Here is an 18,539-nt window from a genome sequence, read left to right on the forward strand (position 1 = left end):
TTGGGTTTAAGTTTAATGTGGGGGCAAGACTACCTCACGGGAAGGCTGCACTGTAAATTCCCACTAAACCTTCCTGTAATGCTAGTAGCAACTGGTGACCTATGCTTAGGGTCAGGAATTTGTTCTAAAATGGTGAAGTTCTGTTCGCCCATCCTTTCTTCTTTTATTAACTAGAATGCTCCTCAGAAAACCCTCCCAGCCACTAACTCTTTGGCTACCCTGAACTATAGTTGGTTCCTGAGTATGCTTCAGACAAAACTAGGGATGGCCATCAGTCAGCATCTTAGGAACTTATACATAAACATATTTGATGTGATTCATCACATTGTTGTGATGCTTACCAATGTTCAAACGGTCTCATCTTTGACCAGCTAGAGCCCACTGACTCTGCAATGGGACTGTTTTGCCAAAGCTCTAATTTTTTTGTTTGTTTTTGATAGCCTCATTGAGAAATATTTATGACCACAGATTTAGAATCAGTTTGAGGTGCAAACCAATCTTATTCAGCTTGCTTATTCTTTTTTTGTAAATTTTTTATTAGTTCAAATTAGGAACAAGCTTGTTTCACATGTCAATCCCTTCTCCTTTTCCCACCCCTACCCCCCTATCCCCCCTCCCCTCCCCACCCACCCTCCATTCCCCAGGCAGGGTAGGGCCCTCAACAGGGGCTCCCCAAAGTCCATCACACCATCACATCATCCTGGGCCGGGCCTAGGCCCTCCCCCATGTGTCCAGACCAAGAGTGCATCCCTTCACCTGGGATGGGCTCTCAAAGTCCCTTCTTACACCAGGGAAAAGTACTAATCTACTACCAGGGGCCCCCTAGAGTGCAGAGGTCTCCTAATTGACATCCATTTCAGGGGTCTGGATCAGTCCTGTACTGGCCAGCAGTCTGGGGTCCGTGTGCTCCTCCTTGTACAGGCCAGCTGTTTCTGTAGGTTTCACCAGCCTGGTACCGACCCCTTTGATCTTCATTCCTCCCTCTTGCAACTAAGTTCCAGAGTTCAGTTCTGTGTATATCTGTGGGTGTCTGCCTCTTTTTCCACCAGCCACTGGATGAGGGCTGTAGGATGGCATAAAAGCAGTCATCAGTCTCATTATAGGGAAAGGACATTTAGGTTATCCTCTCCACCACTGCCTATGTTGTCAGTTCATGTCATCCTTGTAGGTCTCTGGAAATCTCCCTAGTGCCAGATCTCTCCTCGGACCTATAATGGCTCCCTCTAATATGGTATCTCTCATCCTGCTCTCCTCTATTCTTCCCCCAACTCAATATTTCTGCTCCTCCATTTCCTCCTCTTGTCTCCTCTTCTCCTCTCATTCTGGCAGCTCCCTCTCCCCTACCCTCATGCTCCCAATTAGCTCAGGAGTTCCTGCCCCTTTCCATTCCTGGGAAGAAGACTGTAGGCTTGTAATCCTGTGCTCTATGTCTAAAATTCATATATGAGTGAGTGCATACCATGTTTGTCTTTTTGTGACTGGGTTACCTCACTGAGGATGGTTTCTTCTAGTTCCATCCATTTGCCTGTGAATTTCAAGATTCCATTGCTTTTTTCTGCTGAGTAGTACTTCACTGTGTAAATGTACCACATTTTCTCTATCCATTCTTCAGTTGAGGGGCATCTAGGTTGCTTCCAGGTTCTGTCTATTACAAACTATTTTTACTAAAGCAAAATTTCTATTTAAAAATCATCTGTGTCAATAGACTGACTATTATGATGGAACATGAAACAAGACATTAAGTAAGATTTTTCATTTACATCTACTTCCAGTATTCTGTTGAATTCTTTTTATTTTTTAAAAAGCATATTATATCAAAGCTGAAAATAAAATGTTTTAATCTGAGTGACTGGAAGAAAAAGATTCCTACTCTTCTGTTTGCCTTTGATTTTAGAAAGTATTTCTTCAAGCTAAGAAACAGCTTACTGTTTTTTTTTAATTATGAGTATACTCAGTGTACAAAAATGTGGGGTTCATTATGACATTTTCATACATGAATATCTGTTCTTTGCTCACTACTCTCCAATGCCCCCACATTGGTCTTTTTTCTCTTCTCAAATGGTCTCCCTTCTGCTTCTCTGGCATATATGCACACACTTTTACCTAGATTCTGCCTATGAGAAAGAAACATGACATTTGTTATTTTGACCCTGGCTTATGTTACTTTATATGATGATCTCCATGGCTATCCACTTTCCTGCTAATGACACCATGTCATTCACCTGTTGAGCATCTAGGCTGTCTCCATCATTAGGCAATTGTGAACAGCACCACAGTAAACACACACAAGTCTCTTTGCTATCTGCTCACTTGGATTCCCTTTTGCATACACCCAGAAGTGGTACAGCTGGATATACTTCTAATTTACATTTTTGAGGAACATCCCTATTGATTTTCACAATGGCTTCACTAATAATTTAAATTTACATTCCCACCAACCGTTTCCCTTTACAACCCCTACTCCCCACATCCTCATTGATAGTTGTTTGTTTTCTTGATGACAGTCATTCTTATTGGGATAAGATTGAATCTCTATATTATTTTGATTTACATTCTTTTGGTTCAATATGGTGAACATTTCCTTATATATTTATTTGGCCTTTTGTATTCTTTTGGGAACTTTCTGTTTAATTCGTTCAGCCATTTATTAATTAGATTATTTCCTTTAATTTTTGAGGTTTTTAGGCTTTCTAGTGGATGGGGGATGTCCTTATGCTGTGAATATATGTTTCTCTTATTGGTTGATGAATAAAGCTGTTTCAGTCAATGGACAGGCAGAATGTAGATAGGCTGGAAGGATAAGCGGGGGCTTATCCTTCACCCAGCATCACCCGTAAGCCAAGACCACATGGAGATACACAGATTAATAGAAATGGGCTAATAATTAAAAGAGAGCTAGCCAATAAGAAGTCTGAGTGATCAGCCAAACAATTTATACTTAATATAAGCCTCTGTGTGCTTATTTGGGACTAAATGGCTGCAGGACCAGGAGGGACAGAAAGTTCTGTTTACATTCTAGATACTAATCTCTTGTCAGATGTATAACTGGAAAGTTTCTCTCCTGTTCTGTGGTGGAGTCTTCACAACGGCTCTCCCCTCTGCAGTGCAAGTGCAGCAGCATGCTTTTGTATTGTTCTGATGCAATCTCATTTGTCCATTCTTGCTATTATGTTGTTGAAAGTCCCATTCAGAAAGTCTTTGCCTATGCCCGTCTTCAACTATTTTCCCTTACCAAGTTCAGCCTATATCCATGTTGAGCTGATTATTAAACATGGCCAAAGATGGGAATATGGTTGTTTTTTACATGTAGTTATACCAGATCTTCCAGCACAGTTTGTCAAAGAGGCTATCTTTCTCCAATGTAGGGTCTGGGCACCTTTGTCAAAAATCAGGTGGTTGTAGCAGTGTGGGTTTATTCTTGGGTTTTTTATGCTATTGCATGGTCTACATTGTTGAGAAACTAAGCCTTGTGGTCTGACAGATGGGCTAGAGCATGTGCAGTATATAACTCCTTACAGTTGGCCTAGACTAATAGTAAGAGCATGGGCAGTAGATATCTCCTGACACCCAGCCTGGGTCTGCCAGAGGACCTTGACAACAGCAGATGAGGGACATGAATCTATGGACAGTGACTACATCACCTCAGGAGATGCCTACTCACTGGATCTCCTCCCCTGGGGCAGGTTTGGGGAGTACATAAGGTTTACCCCTTCCAGGAGTAAACTGGGCTTGTTGTTTCAACTTGTTCCTGATGCCTGTGTCATTGGTGTCACACTTACTTTCCCCTACCTGCAAGGGATACCCATCAGGACTCTGTAACACTACATGTCTGGTTTTGTGCATTACCATGCTGTTTTTGCTTTGATGGTTCTATAGTATAATTTGAGGTTAGGTGTTGTGATACCTCCAGAACTGTTAGCAAATGATTGATTTAGCTATTGATGCTTTTTTTTATACTGCTATATGAATGGTATTGTTCTGTTAGTCTACATTTCATTAATATCAGCATGGTTTTTATTATTTGTTTCTGTCTACTAATTTGGATTTTGCCTTGTTCTTTCTCTAAGGTCTTATGTTACAATCATTAAGTTATTTGAGTTCTGTCTGACTTCTTTTTAAAGTTTTTATTTATATTTGTATGGATATATGCCGTGTATGTATACACAGGTAAAAGTTATAGGTAGGTATCTTCCTCAATTTCTACATATTTTGAGACAGGGTGTCTCTTGTATGTGTGTGGGGTGTGCACATGAGTTTCTAAGTGTACGTGCCCATGTACACGAATGTGGAGGCCAAAGTAAGACACACTTCCTCTATCACTCTTTGACCTATACCTTGAGACAGGGCTTCACACTGAACTTAGAGCTTGAGTTTCTGAGCTTCAGCTAGGCTGGCTGGATAGTAAACTCTGGGGCTACAAGACAGAGTCACTGAACCAGACACTCACTGAATTACATGACTCTAGATTTTTTTTAAATTTTTTTATTGGTTTTTTTCAAGACAGGGTTTCTCTGTGTTGCTTAGGAGGTTGTCCTGGAAGTCCATCTATAGACCAGGCTGGCCTGGAACTCACAGAGATCTGCCTGCCTCTGCCTCCTGAGTGCTGGGATTAAAGGCGTGTGCCATCAACACCCAGCTGACTCTAGAAATTTTTAAACTCCATTATTTGTTTTGATAACTTATTAAAACAATTAAGTTCAGGGAAGTAGATAAACTCTTAGAGACTGAGTTATTCTGTAGTATAAATAAGATTTTTACAAAGTCCATATATCTTTTCTTTAACATCAACACTTGCGATACTAATAAAGCTATAAATTGAGACTATTTGAAATACTAAATCAGGCCCTCTGAAATAAGAAAAATGAAATTATCACTTTTAAATAACTATCCAATTTTACAAAACCATAAATTCACAAATGCATAAACACTTTTACCTATATGGATAGCAGACAATACTGTGGCAAAACATAATTTTATAGTTGCTGATCACCTACTCCTTTACAATTTCTGAAAAGATATGGGTTTGGTGGCAAAATAGTGCTTACAAATTTTACTCTTTTCAACACTGAATCAAAATTGAAAATACATTACTGAATACTAATTCCTTTCCCTGCAAAAAGCAGGATATGAACTGATATCATGGTACAATCTCTTTTACTCTAAAATCCAAGACACCCTTTCTCAAAGTTTTTTGTAGTTGTTTTGTAGTTGTTTATGCTTTGAGCCAAAGGAACAAATGCAACTGCTCTAGGCTACAAGTGGCTTTAAAAAAAATCAACTAATCAACTGGCCAAAACAAGATTCAAACAAGTGCTAACCAGTAACACCTAAAAGAAGTACTGGTGTTTTCTCAGAATATCAGAGCTTCCTTTTACAAAATACCTAGTAGCATGCATGTGGTAGTAATGGCTGTTCCAGATGTGATGCCTTTGATAAGACATTTTTGCCAAAAGCTCACTTTACTTTCTATCCAAGCATAATATTTATCATTAACTTTGAAACTGGTTTTACAAGCTTTTTAGTTATAGTTTGTACTGAGGTGTTTTGTGCTATGAAAAAGAAATTTCTAGGTACTTTAGTTGTAGGGCACTCTAGTTTTAATAATAATATTTTTTAATATCACTCTGAAACCCATTTATATTATCTTATACACACATTTTATTTTTTATCACAAGTCTACATGCTAATTATTATAAAGAAGTTAAGAAAGATGAATTCAGTTTCCGGGTGCCATGAAAGGAGTAAGGAGTTTGGAAGCCTGTGCCCTCTGATGCAGACCACAGCAGCAGCACAGCACAGGCCTAGACCTTCTCTACCCACTCTACTAAAATCTGTTTCCAACTCTACTCAGTCCAGACAAAATCATTTTAAAAGGTAACATTGTAGTTGTATAAACTGTAATAAATAACATATAATCTAAATAATTTTATAGGGCCTTAACTCATTCTCTCATGTTTTACTGATTACACATTACTGGAACCTGCTATGTACACAATACCATAATCTCACAATCTAAACTTGTCACAGGGTACAGTTTAAAATTATTATGAAATTTTAAATTCTCTTTGTTTTCAAAGGAAAAAATAAATATGACTACAGACATTACCCTCAGACCTTGCAATACTGGGGAGGTATGTGAAATTGAGAATGCACATTCATACAACAAGGACATCTATCTGTTCAACGATGTTCATAGCAGCACTATTTGTACTAGCCAGAACCTGGAAGCAACCTAAATGCCCCTCAACTGAAGAATGGATAGAGAAAATGTGGTACATTTACACAATGGAGTACCACTCAGTGGAAAAAAAAGCTATGGAATCTTGAAATTTGCAGGCAAATGGATGGAACTAGAAGAAACCATTCTGAGTGAGGTAACCCAGTCACAAAAAGACAAACATGGTATGTACTCACTCATATGTGGATTTTAGACATAAAGGATTACCAGCCTACAATCCACACTGCCAGAGAAGCTAGTAAACAAGGAAGAGCATAAGATAGACATACATGGTCCTCTGGAGAAGGGGAAAGGGACAAGATCTCCTGAGCAAATTGGGAGCATGGTAGGAGGGGGTAGGGAGCTAGGAGAATGAGAAGGGGAAAAGAGGAGAGGTGAGGAGGACATGAGGGAGCAGAAAGGTTGAGTTGGGGGAAGAATAGAAGAAAACAAGAAAGGAGATACCATAATAGAGGGAGACATTTTAGGTTTAAAGAGAAATCAGGCACTAGGGAAATGTCTGGAGAGCTACAAAGATGACACCAACTAACAATCTAAGAACAGAGGAGAGGCTAGCTTAAATGCCCTCCCCTGATAATGAGATTGATGACTGACTTATATGCCATCCTATAGCCTTCATCCAGTAGCTGGATGCAGACACCCACAACTAATCACTGAACTGAATTGGAATCCAGTTGCAGAGAAGGAGGAGTGATGAGCAAAGGGGTCAAGACCAGGCTGGTGAAACCCACCAAAACAGCTGACCGGAACAACGGGGAACTCTTGGTTCCCAGACTGATAGCTGGGAAACCAGCATGGGACTGATCCAGACCCCAGGAACGTGGGTGTCAATGAGGAGACCTCAGAAATCTATGGGGCCTCCTGTAGTAGATCAGTACTTATCTCTAGCATAGGTGTGGACTTTGGGAGCCCATTCCACATAGAGGGATCCTCCTGAGCCAAGACACATGGGGGTGGGCCTAGGCCCTATCCCAAAGGATATGATAGACTCTGAAGACCCCCTATAGAAGGCCTCACCCTCCCTGGAGAGCAGAAGGATATATGATAAGTAGGGTTTTAGTTTGGGGGGGTGGGAGGGAAGGGATAGGGAACTGGGACTGACATGTAAAACAATCTTGTTTCTAATTCAAATAAAATAAAATCTGCAAAAAAAAGAAAAGAAACCATCCTGAGTGAGGTAACCCAGTCACAAAAAGACAAACATGGTATGTACTTACTCATATATGAATTTTAGACGTAGAGCAAAGGATTACCAGCCTACAATCCTCATCACCAAAGCAACTAGGAAACAAGAAGGACTCTAAGAGAGGAATGCATGGACCCCAGAGAAGGGGAAGGGGCAGGACATCCTGAGCTAATTGGGAGCATGGGGGTAAGGAAGAGGGAGCTGGGAGAATGAGAGGGGGAGAAGAGGAGAGGAGAGGTGGAAATGGGGGAGCAGGAAGGTTGAGTTAGGGGAAGAATAGAGGAGGGCAGGATGAGAGATATCATAACAGAGGGGGCCATTATAGTTTCGAGAAGAGATCTGGTACTAAGTAGATTCCCAGAGATCTACAAGAATGACACCAACTGACAATCTAGGCAATGGTGGAGAGGCTACCCTAAATGCCCCTCCCCTATAATGTGACTGATGACTGCCTAGAGCTCTCATCCAGTGGCTGATGGAAGAAGAGGCAAACACCCACAGCTAAACACTGAACTGAACTCTGGAACCCAGTTGCAGAGAGAGAGGAATGAAGACCAAAGAGGTGGGGACCAGGCTGGTGAAGCCCAAGGAGATAGCTGAGCTATCCCCAGACTGATGTCTTGGAGGCCAGCACTGGACTGATCCAGACCCCTGAACATGGATGTCAACGAGGAGGCTTGGGCACTCTATGGGGCCCCTGGTAGTGAATCAGTATTTGCCCCTGGCATAAGAGGGGACTTTGGGAGCCCATCCCACATGAAGGAATGCTCTCTCAGCCTGGACACATGGGGGAGGGCCTAGGCCCTGCCCAGGATGATATGACAGACTTTGGGGAACCCCCATGGAGGGCTTTACACTCCCTGGGGAGCAGAGGGGTATGAGTTGGGGGGGCTATTGGCGGTTGGGGGGGGATAGGGAAAGGGGAATGACATGTGAAGCAGCCTTGTTTCTAATTTAAACTAATAAAAAATAATCTCTTGGGGAAAAAAGAATTTAAAAACCCCATTTTAAACTACAGAGAATTTTTCAAATCATAGCATCCACAACCAATTAGAAAGCAAACTCAACTGATCATAATTTCCTACACCCAAATCTTTTCTATTGGTAAGGTCCCAATGTAGAATGTAACTGTATTACATAGAAAGGGGATCAAAAGTATGATTTTATGATTGTACATAATTGGTTTCAGATGTTGTATCTCGTCTTGCTGGTACCAGAGTAAACAAAAAACTGAGTAGTCTATAACATTATTTATAATAAAGTTTCAGAGTAATTTATATCTTTCTACAAATCTAAAACCATTTTTGTTGTTGTTTGTTTGTCTTGTAAAGCTTAGGCATCCAAATGATATTAAGTAAAGTTAATAAGTAATAGTAAGACAAATGATATGTTTATTCATTATTTACTTTTGATTCATTGTATCATTCTTGTCTGAGAGGGAATTCCTTTACAACTGATGCAAATTTAGGATTACCACAGCTTAAATTATTATTCTTTTTAATATACTGCTTTCCATATTTTCCTAACAAAATAGAAAAATATGGACTTAATCCTACTAATACGTGAAACAGTATTCTCAGTGTTTTACCTTTATATTCCAACAAAATACTATTTTCTAAATTACTGTTAAAAAAAAGACTTAGAAATCAATCAACTTTGCCTACACCAACATACATTCTTTCCATCTATATAAAAAATAAATTTTATTAACAAAACAAATAATTCTCTCCTGTTAAAATTTGTATGTATTCTAAAAAAAAAAACTACATAAACTACTGTTGTATTTGTTTCCTTTGATATTACATTTCCTTTTGGGTTTGCTGTCTTATGTATTCTCTAAAGTGGATATCCAACCCATGTTTTAGAAGTCACTTGGCCTCTAATTATATATGTTGCCTTTATCCTCCAAGCAAAACTAGTTCACCAGATCCAAAGGTCCCACAGGAATAACAGCCAATGGCTCTGGTGATAGAAAAATCCTTAACAGTTAGTTTAAGAGAAAAGGGAAAAAGTTTCTAAGTGAACGATGGAATGACCATTACTAAAGGTCACGCTGTGAATGAGTAGGCTCTGGTAGGACAATGGATTTAGTGGTTAATGACAAGAATCTTGACATAATCAGATAACCATTAAAAATTGGCTTTCTTTTTAGTTTTCTTTTGTGGAAGGAAGGTCTCATTGTGCAGCCAGGATGGCTTCAAATTCATGATGATTCCCTATCTCAGCCTCCTAAGTGCTGGGAATGCAGGTGTGCACAGGACTCTCATGTAGCATCTACTCCAATAATGGTATGGTATACTGAGTACTATTCTTCAATCTATTTGTAATTTTTCCTCTGCTGATGTGTTGTGGAGAGTGGAGAAAGACAAGGCATAGACACAGTGGACTGCTCTTTGAAAGCTAAGCACTCTAACATCTAAGAACATTGAAACTTATAAAACATACGTAGAGAAGGACATTATCAAATAACTACCAACAAGTCTAATTACATAAAATTGTGCCTCAAATACCTTTGAATAGGCAGAAATTCTGAAAGTTGGTGTCTTCATTAGGAAGCAAGGTTTCCTCCTACGTGATCTTGTCTAATGGTCCTTGGTTTTATCATCAGATTGGTTCCAGTTACATTTCCAGTACTACGGACAGATCTAAAGCAGAAGAAAGAAGGCATGGTTAGGCAACAGAAATCATGATGAATTCACTGTTTTCCTGCAAGCACACAAAGGTTCTTAGGTGCTCTAATGGGATAAGAAATGCCAATTCTCATTGTGTTATTGCTGCAGGTGGAAAAGAAATCAAATCAAAGATTAAGAACAATACTCAAATTTATATGGAAAAACAAAAGACCCAGTATAAAACCAAAACAACCTTGTACAATAAAGGAACTTCTGGAGGCATCACCATCGCTGACTTCAAGTTCTATTATAGAGCTATAGTCCTGAAAAGAGCTTGGTATTGGCACAAAAATAGACAGGTAGACCAATGGAATCAAATTGAAAACCCTGATATTAACCCACATACCTATGAACACCTGATTTTTGACAAAGAAGATTTTTGACAATGGAAAAAAGAAAGCATCTTCAACAAATGGTGCTGGCATAACTGGATGTTGGCATGTAGAAGACTGCAGATAGATCCCTATCTATTACCATGCATAAAACTTAAATCCAAATGGATCAAAGACCTCAACATAAATCCAGCCATACTGAACCTCTTAGAAGAGAAAGTAAGTACCCTTGAGTGATTGGTACAGGAGACCGCTTCCTGAACATAACACCAGTAGCACAGACACTGAGATAGACAATTAATAAATGGGACCTCCTGAAACTGAGAATCTTCTGTAAGGCAAAAGACACGTCAACCAGACAAATACGGCAGCCCACAGAATGGGAAAAGATATTCACCAACCCCACATCTGACAGAAGGCTGATCTCCAAAATATACAAAGAACTCAAGAAGTTAGTCACCAAAACACCAAATAATCCAATTAAAAAGTGGGTTACAGAACTAAATAGAGAATTCTCAATAGAAGAATCTAATTACTCTCTCAGCCTAGATACATGGGGGAGGGCCTAGACTCTGCTCCAAATGATATGACAGACTTTGAAGATTCCCCCATGGTAGGCCTCATCCTTCCTGGGAGCAGAAAGGGGATAGGACAGGAGGTTGGTGATGGGCAGGGGAGGAGAGGAGGGAACTGGGGTTGACATGTAAAACAAGCTTGTTCCTAATTTAAACAAAAAAAAGAAAAATATATACAATAAAAAAGATTAAAGGCATAACAGAGAAACATATAAAGTTGATGAGAAGTTCAGTGCATTTTAAGTTTAGGTCCCGTAGGTGATCTGCAGGAAACTGAGTTTGTGCTGATGTCCCAAAGATGCAAAGGGCCTCAGACTACACTCACATAGACTACACTCACATAGAGCTGCCAAAGTCATCCTAGCAGCAACCTATATACCCTGTCCCAGGTAAAACCAAATAGTAAAAAGAAACAGGAGTTTCAGATTTAAAAAAAAAAAAAAAATTCTGGACTAGCAAAGAACCTAGTATCTTGCCTAGTGTTCATATCTGGGTCACTGGTAATGCTGACTATTCCTACTACACGTCAGAATTACCACCAAACAGCAGGGACTTTACAGGGAGGGCCTTCTTCTTCTTCTTCTTCTTCTTTTAATTTATTTATTAGTTCTAGTTAGGGAACATACTTGTTTCACATATAAGTCCCTTCTCCCTCTCCCTCCCCTCACCCCCATCCCTCCTCCCCCACCCCCAGCCTACCCCCACTCCATCCACCCACCACTCCCCAGGCAGGGCAGGGCCCTCAATGGGGGCTCTGCAAAGTCCACCAAATCCAGGGAGGGCCTTCTTAAGAAGGCTTTAGCTTCACCACTCAGGAGGAAGTCTGCATGCTAGGAAACTAGCCCTACCAACAAACTGACCTGTATGCCAGCAATAAGAGCTAACTCTTCATTCACATCCCTCTAAATCACAGAACAGACAACCAAGCTCCAGAGATGATCTCTCTATCAGGTCAATTTAGGATGCTGGGCTACTTAATTCCTTCTGTGGTTCCCAGGACCAACGTTCAACCAGCTGTATTCAAACACTAACCATCTGGACAACTACCTCCTCTCCTATCTTCATGCCCATACTGTTCTCTGCTTTTTCACCCACCCCATTTATTCCACAACTGCTATCCTTTATTCCACACAAATGGCCAAGTGTATGAAAAGTGTTCAGCATCACTAATAAACAGAGAAATGCAAATCAAAACCACAATGAGATATCATCTCACTTTAGTAAGAATGGGGACTATCAAAGAGACAAAAGACAGCAAGTGCTGATGAGGATGTGGAAGAAAGGGAACCCTTGTACACTGTGGTTGGGAATGCAAATTACTACATCCATTATGGAAAACAGTATGGAGATTCCTCAAAAATTAAAAATAGAACTACCATATGATCCAAAAATTCCATTTCTGGATATATATCCAAAGGAAATGAAATCAGTACATCAAAGAGACATCTGCACTCCAATGTTCATTGCAGCACTATTCATAATAGCCAAGAAATGAAAACAACTGAAGTGCCCATCAACTGATGAATGGGTAAAGATAATGTGGTATACATACCCAATGGAATATATTCAGCCATAAAATAGATTGAAATCCTGTCATTTGTGACAAAATGGATGGAACTGAAGATAATTACATTAATTGAAAGAAGCCTGTAACTGGAGGATGAGTACTGCATAATCTCACTCACATGTGGAACATAAAAGTCAATCTTGTGGATGGTAAGAGTAAAATGGTCATTACCAGAGGCTGTGGGGATTAGGAACAGGGAAGGATGGAAGAGAATGAGCAGTAGGTACAAACCTAGACAGAAATACATTCTGGTGGTCTGTTGTACAGTGTTATTATTGTACAGCATTGTAGTATACACTTCAAAAAGCTAGGAAAAGGAAATTGTTTTTACCACAAAGAAATAACTTTTGGAGAGACAAATGTTTAACTTGATAAAAACATTACATCATGAGAGAGAGAGAGAGAGAGAGAGAGAGAGAGAGAGAGAGAGAGTGTGTGTGTGTGTGTGTGTGTGTGTGTGTGTGTACACACACCATCACATGCTAGGGTGGTAAAGGCAAATGGATCCCTGAAGTTTCCTGGCTAGAGAGCCCAGGTTATGTGGCAAGTTTCAGGCCAATGAGAGATGTTAACTCAAAAAACAAGGTGGATGGTAACTGGGGAACAACAGCTGAGGTTGTACTCAGAGTTTCACGTGTATGTGCACATATGTACGTGTACATTCATGTGTCGAGGAAAATCACATGATACCCCATAAATAAGTACATTTTTTATGTTTTCACGCATCAGTTAAAAAGATACATTTAAAATTCTACTTCAGAGCAGGGAAGTACTGGGACACACCTTTAATCCCAGCACTTGGGAGGTAGAGGCAGGCAGATCTCTGTGAGTTCAAGCCCAACCTGGTCTACAGAGTTCTAGCACAGCCAGGACTCTTGCACAGAGAAACCCTGTCTCGAAAAACCAACCCAACCTGTCCCCCACAAAAAACCAAAATTCATTAATATAGTCGTATAGTTAGTTTGTGTATAAATTTAAAGATATATGTATAATAATTTAAATTGGGTTTAGGGAAATGGGCCAGTGGGCCTAGAGCTTGCTGCACAAGCCCAGTGTGGTGAGCATCTGCAACCTGAGTACACAAGGCTGAAGCCACAGCTCTCCAGAGCTGACAGCTAGCCCATCTAACTGAACTGATGAGCTCTGGGGTCAGTGCAGAGACCATGTCTCAGAAAAATAATGATGTGAAAAGTACCCAACATTGACCTCTCGCCTCCACATACACACACACATTTGTATGTGTTCACATATGGGTACATACACATAAGTACATATACACATACACCAAACACATGTAAAATTTAAAATCTTAAAATGTTTATTCTATTAATAAATGAGTTCCCTTCTATATTGTTTTATCTTTTCTTTCAAGTTGACTCCACGATCCTATCTGAAAGATATTAACTGTTACACATGCTGAAAAATAGATGGATAATTCTCAAAGTGATGAGCCTCAAAATCTGAGATCAGTCAATGCTCACTGAGGGTTTATTTTGATGGGTTTTAAGAAAAATGAAACATACTGTACAAGAGATAAAGGCCAAGGGATGTTCTGCTCTACTTGGAGGGAATAGGAAATGCTTTGCCAACGAAGTAGTCCCCCTGAATTTTCATGAGGCAAATAAAGGAAAATGAAAAACATTATAGAACACTAGCAAGAAAGACATTTGAAATGGCATATACCCTGTCAAGCAGTCTCTCTGGTGGTTTAAATAAGAAATGTCCCCCACAGGCTCATGTGTTTGAACACTTTGCTCCCAGGTGGTGGCACTGATTGGGAAAGTTTTGGAACTTAGGAGGTGGAGACTTGTTGGAGGAAGAGCTGGGCTTTGAGAGTTTATACCTTTGTTCTCCCTCTCTGCTTCCTTGTATAGATAAAATATGGTCAGCCAACTTCCTGCTTCTGCCACCATGACATGCTTTTCCTACCATGATGGATTTCATCCCTCTAGAACCATGAGCTAAAATAAATTATTTCTTCATTAAATCCTTTCTTCTTTTGTCAGTGTGTTTTATCATAGCAGCAACAAAGTAATACAGAAGCTGGGTTTATTGCTGTGAAGAACTTGCCTATGTTATTTTTAGAAGAATGTAAAAGACTTTGGAACTCTGGACTAGAAAGGCTATTGAATGTTGTAAGCAGAGCTTAGTGGGTCATTCTAATAGAAGCTTTGAAAACAGTACTGCTGAAGGTAATGAAGACAGTGGAGGTCTAGCTCAGGAGGTTTCTAAGATGAACAAGGACTCTATCAGCAACTGGGATAGAAGCCTTTCATATGACAGCTTGGCAAAGAATCCACCAAGGAGAACGGCAATACTGGGAGTTGATCCAACCCAAAAGAAAAAAAAAATTTGTCAGGCAGCAAAGTTGAAGAGGCAAAGCAATCTGAGACCTTTAAAACTTAATACCTAAACATATGACAGGATTCAGTGTTTGCCCTGCTGGGTTTCAGTCTTGCTTTGGTCCATTTTTTCCTCAGTGTGTCCTCCATTCCTTTTTGGAATGGTAATATATATTCTGTGCCATTCTTTTTTTTTTTTTCCCGAGACAGGGTTTCTCAAACTCACAGAGATCCGCCTGCCTCTGCCTCCAGAGTGCTGGGACTAAAGGTCTGTGCCACCAATGCCTGTCTATATTCTGTGCCATTCTATATTGGAACTATGTGGGTTTTTTTGTTTTTTGCTTTTAATTTACTGGGGATCACAGTTAAGAGATTGTCTGGTGTCTCAGAAGACACTTGGAACTTCGGCCTTTTGAACCACGTGAAGACCATTAATGATTAGGGGGATTTTGAAGATGGCAGACTAAATGAATTTTGCATCAAGAGTTGGCCATGAGTTTGTTCTTTATGCTTTCAGTGTGGGGGTGAAAAATACGATCAGCCACTGTCTTGCTCCTGCCACCATGCTATGCTTTCCCCAGTATGACGGACTCTATCTCTCTGGAACCATAAGCTAAAAGAAACCATTTCTTCCTTTCTTTGCTTTGTCAGTGTGTTCTATCACAGCAGCAGCAAAGTAGCTGATGCAAACACACACACACACACACACACACACACACACACACCAAAAAAAAAAAAAAAAAACTTCTCTTATTCTAACAAAGAATGGTACAGAATGGAGCAACCAAGTAAATGTATTGCCAAGTAAATTTAGTAAAATTCCTAGAAAATTCTTTTCTGCTTGGAAGGATAGGCTCCTCCAAGGAAACACTGCAAACTGTTTGGTAAATCACATAAAAAGAAGTGGCCAATATACATCAGTTTAATAAGAACCAAGCTGAAATTTTCATGAATTCTTCAAAACCTACTATAAATCAGTATGTCATTTTGGAATAGCTGCGGATCCCCAGACACAAAGAGTTAATTGGAAGATGATTCACATGCCTCAAACTCGTGTCCCAAGAAGGATTAGAAGTATGACAGGAAAGGCTACTTTCGATCAGGAAGGTACCACGACACACAAAATCAAGACCTGAGCTCTGGTCCCTAGAACTCATGAAACAAGCCAGTAATTTTCATAGTGGCATGTCTCAAACTGGGGTTGTGGGTAACTAGCAGATACATCTCCGAAGCTCATTTTCCAGCCAGTCAAGCAAAATCAATGAACTTTGGGTTTAATAAAACCTGTCTCAAAAAAATAAAAGTAGGGCTGGAGAGATGGCTCAGCGGTTAAGAGCACTGGCTGTTCTTCCAGAGGACCCGGGTTCAATTCCCAGCACCCACATGGCGGCTCACAACTGTCTGTAACTCCAGTTCCAGGAGATCCAACACCTTCACCAATACACATAAAATAAATTTAAATAAACTAGTTTTTTAAAAATAAATAAATAAATAAATAAATAAATAAAAGGAGACAATAGTCCTGAAAGATACCCCATGTCAATCTCTGACTTACGCATGCATGTGCATACAAGAGTATATACACAATTGTACACACACATACACACACACACACACACACACAGTGGGACAGGAGGCCACAGGAACCCTGAATTATCAAAACAGTGTACAGGAGGAATCTAGGAATGGTTTTAAAAGTTTGCCTGTTCTCCAACAGGAAATAAAAAAAAGAAAGTCTAAAACCTAGAGAAACAATAGAAAATCCTTTCACTTCAGTATTCAGGCAAAATCCATTGCTTAAAAGGAGAATAAAATCGAATGCTTAAGCCTCTGGGGAGGGATGTGGCTTGGAAAACACTCATTGTGAGAAACAAAGAATTGTTGTTAGGGTTGAGGGACAGGAAAAGGTAACAGGCAAGGATTGGTAACAGCACCAATCACCAGGAGACATCTAATACAACTAGGGGAAGGGTAGGGGATTCCTGTCCAGGACTAACCACAAATAAATAGTAGAATATGACTTCCATAAGGGAGGCAAGAGCAAGAATGCTGACAAAGCCCAAATCTCAATGCCTGATTGCAGTTCAGTCTAGATCAGAACAAAAGAGAAGCCATAATCGAACATTATGAGAGCGACAACCACATAAAGTACAATCCTCTGTGGAACAGATGTGCGAAGGCTGCTGGAAGGTGAACAGTTCAGAACACAGAGGGTAAACAGCATTCGGTACCATGTGAGTGCTCCAGACACAGTGAGCAGAGGCTGAGACTTAGGGAGTTTGAAGCCAGGGCTAAACTACAAGTAAAGACTGCAAACCCAAATCCAGCATGTTCCTGACATGTGGACTCAGGTTGGAGCACAGAGGACCAGAGAGAGCTGCAGAAGAGGATCACCAGAGTCTCCTCTGTCCCTCAGCAAGGACCCAACATGAGTAAAAACTTAAGAAGCATTAACAACAGCCAGCAAACAAAGCTTAGGGTGGGAGACAGGGTTCGGTGCTAAAGGTGGACTTTCAGAAGTCCAACATTCAGTTCCTAGCAGTCACATTCGGCTGCTCAAGGGATCCAACACCCTTTTCTGGCCTCCATGGGCAGCCATACACACACACACACACACACACACACACACACACATACACACACACACACACCAATAATAATAATAATAATAATAATAATAATAATAATAATAATAAAAGACATCTAAAAAAAGAAAAGAACTTTCTAAGATAGAAGACCAACAGAATCAGAAGTGATAAAAGTTGTTGAAACCATAGAAGACTTTAATGTAACCAAAATATTAAACAATCTAGTTTTTTTTTTTTAAAGTGAACCAGCAAGTATGAGAAAAGTAAAGGAAGTTCTCCAGGCAAGAGCATAATACCAGGTGAAATCTGTATAAAAAAAAAAAAAACCTAAAAACAAGTGAAAACAAGTGAGGAATGTTAGAAAAGGGAAATAAACATAAAAATATTTTCAACCTTTTTTCTTTTTTCCATTTTTATGTGCGGTGTGCATGTTTGTGTACATGTTTACATGTATGTAGGCATACTTGTGTGTGTGAGTGTACATGCCTGAGACTGATGTTGGCAAACACTCTCCATCAATCTTCCATCTTATTCACTGAGGTAGGCTCCTCAATAAGCCAAGGACTTACCAATATGGCTAGACTTGCTAGCCAGCCAGCTCTGAGAATCCCCTAAGGTCTTCCAAAGCTGAAACTCCAGGCAGCTGCCATGATCATCCAAGATTTACACAGGTTCTGGAGACCAGACCACTGGTCCGCAAGCTTATAGGGCAGGTAACTAACCACAATCCATCTTCCTAGCAGTCCTATTATTTTTGTTCATTTGAGGTTATTTACTAATTAAACAAAAAAAAAACCAGTATAATATACTGGAGGGTACAAAACATACAGTCCAAAATATTAAATAGAAAATTCCAAAAGTAATTTATGTTTTAAATTTGTGTCCTGCAGAGTAATGCAAGAAATTCTATGTCATTCCATTCTGAAATGAAGATGACAGATATTTTTCTTGAGGTATCCTCAGAACATCAACAGTAGCTTGAGGCTATGTCATACTGCCAATGTCATTCACCACCCTACTTCAGCCGATCACATAGGCA

At 39.9% G+C, this 18,539-nt stretch overlaps 1 protein-coding gene across 10 annotated transcripts in view; it reads right to left on the minus strand.

Annotated features, from left to right (window-relative positions):
- The window catches only part of Ncoa1 (nuclear receptor coactivator 1), a 195,682-nt gene that overhangs the window by 130,653 nt on the left and 46,490 nt on the right, over nt 1-18,539 (minus strand). For all 10 annotated transcript variants that reach the window (XM_027424560.2, XM_027424565.2, XM_027424562.2 and 7 more), the window contains exon 2: nt 9,935-10,069. The gene's annotated coding sequence lies outside the window, so the exon portion shown is untranslated. The remainder of the gene's footprint in view (nt 1-9,934; nt 10,070-18,539) is intronic.

This window comes from Cricetulus griseus, chromosome 7 (assembly GCF_003668045.3).
Source record: "Cricetulus griseus strain 17A/GY chromosome 7, alternate assembly CriGri-PICRH-1.0, whole genome shotgun sequence".
NCBI lineage: Eukaryota > Metazoa > Chordata > Mammalia > Rodentia > Cricetidae > Cricetulus > Cricetulus griseus.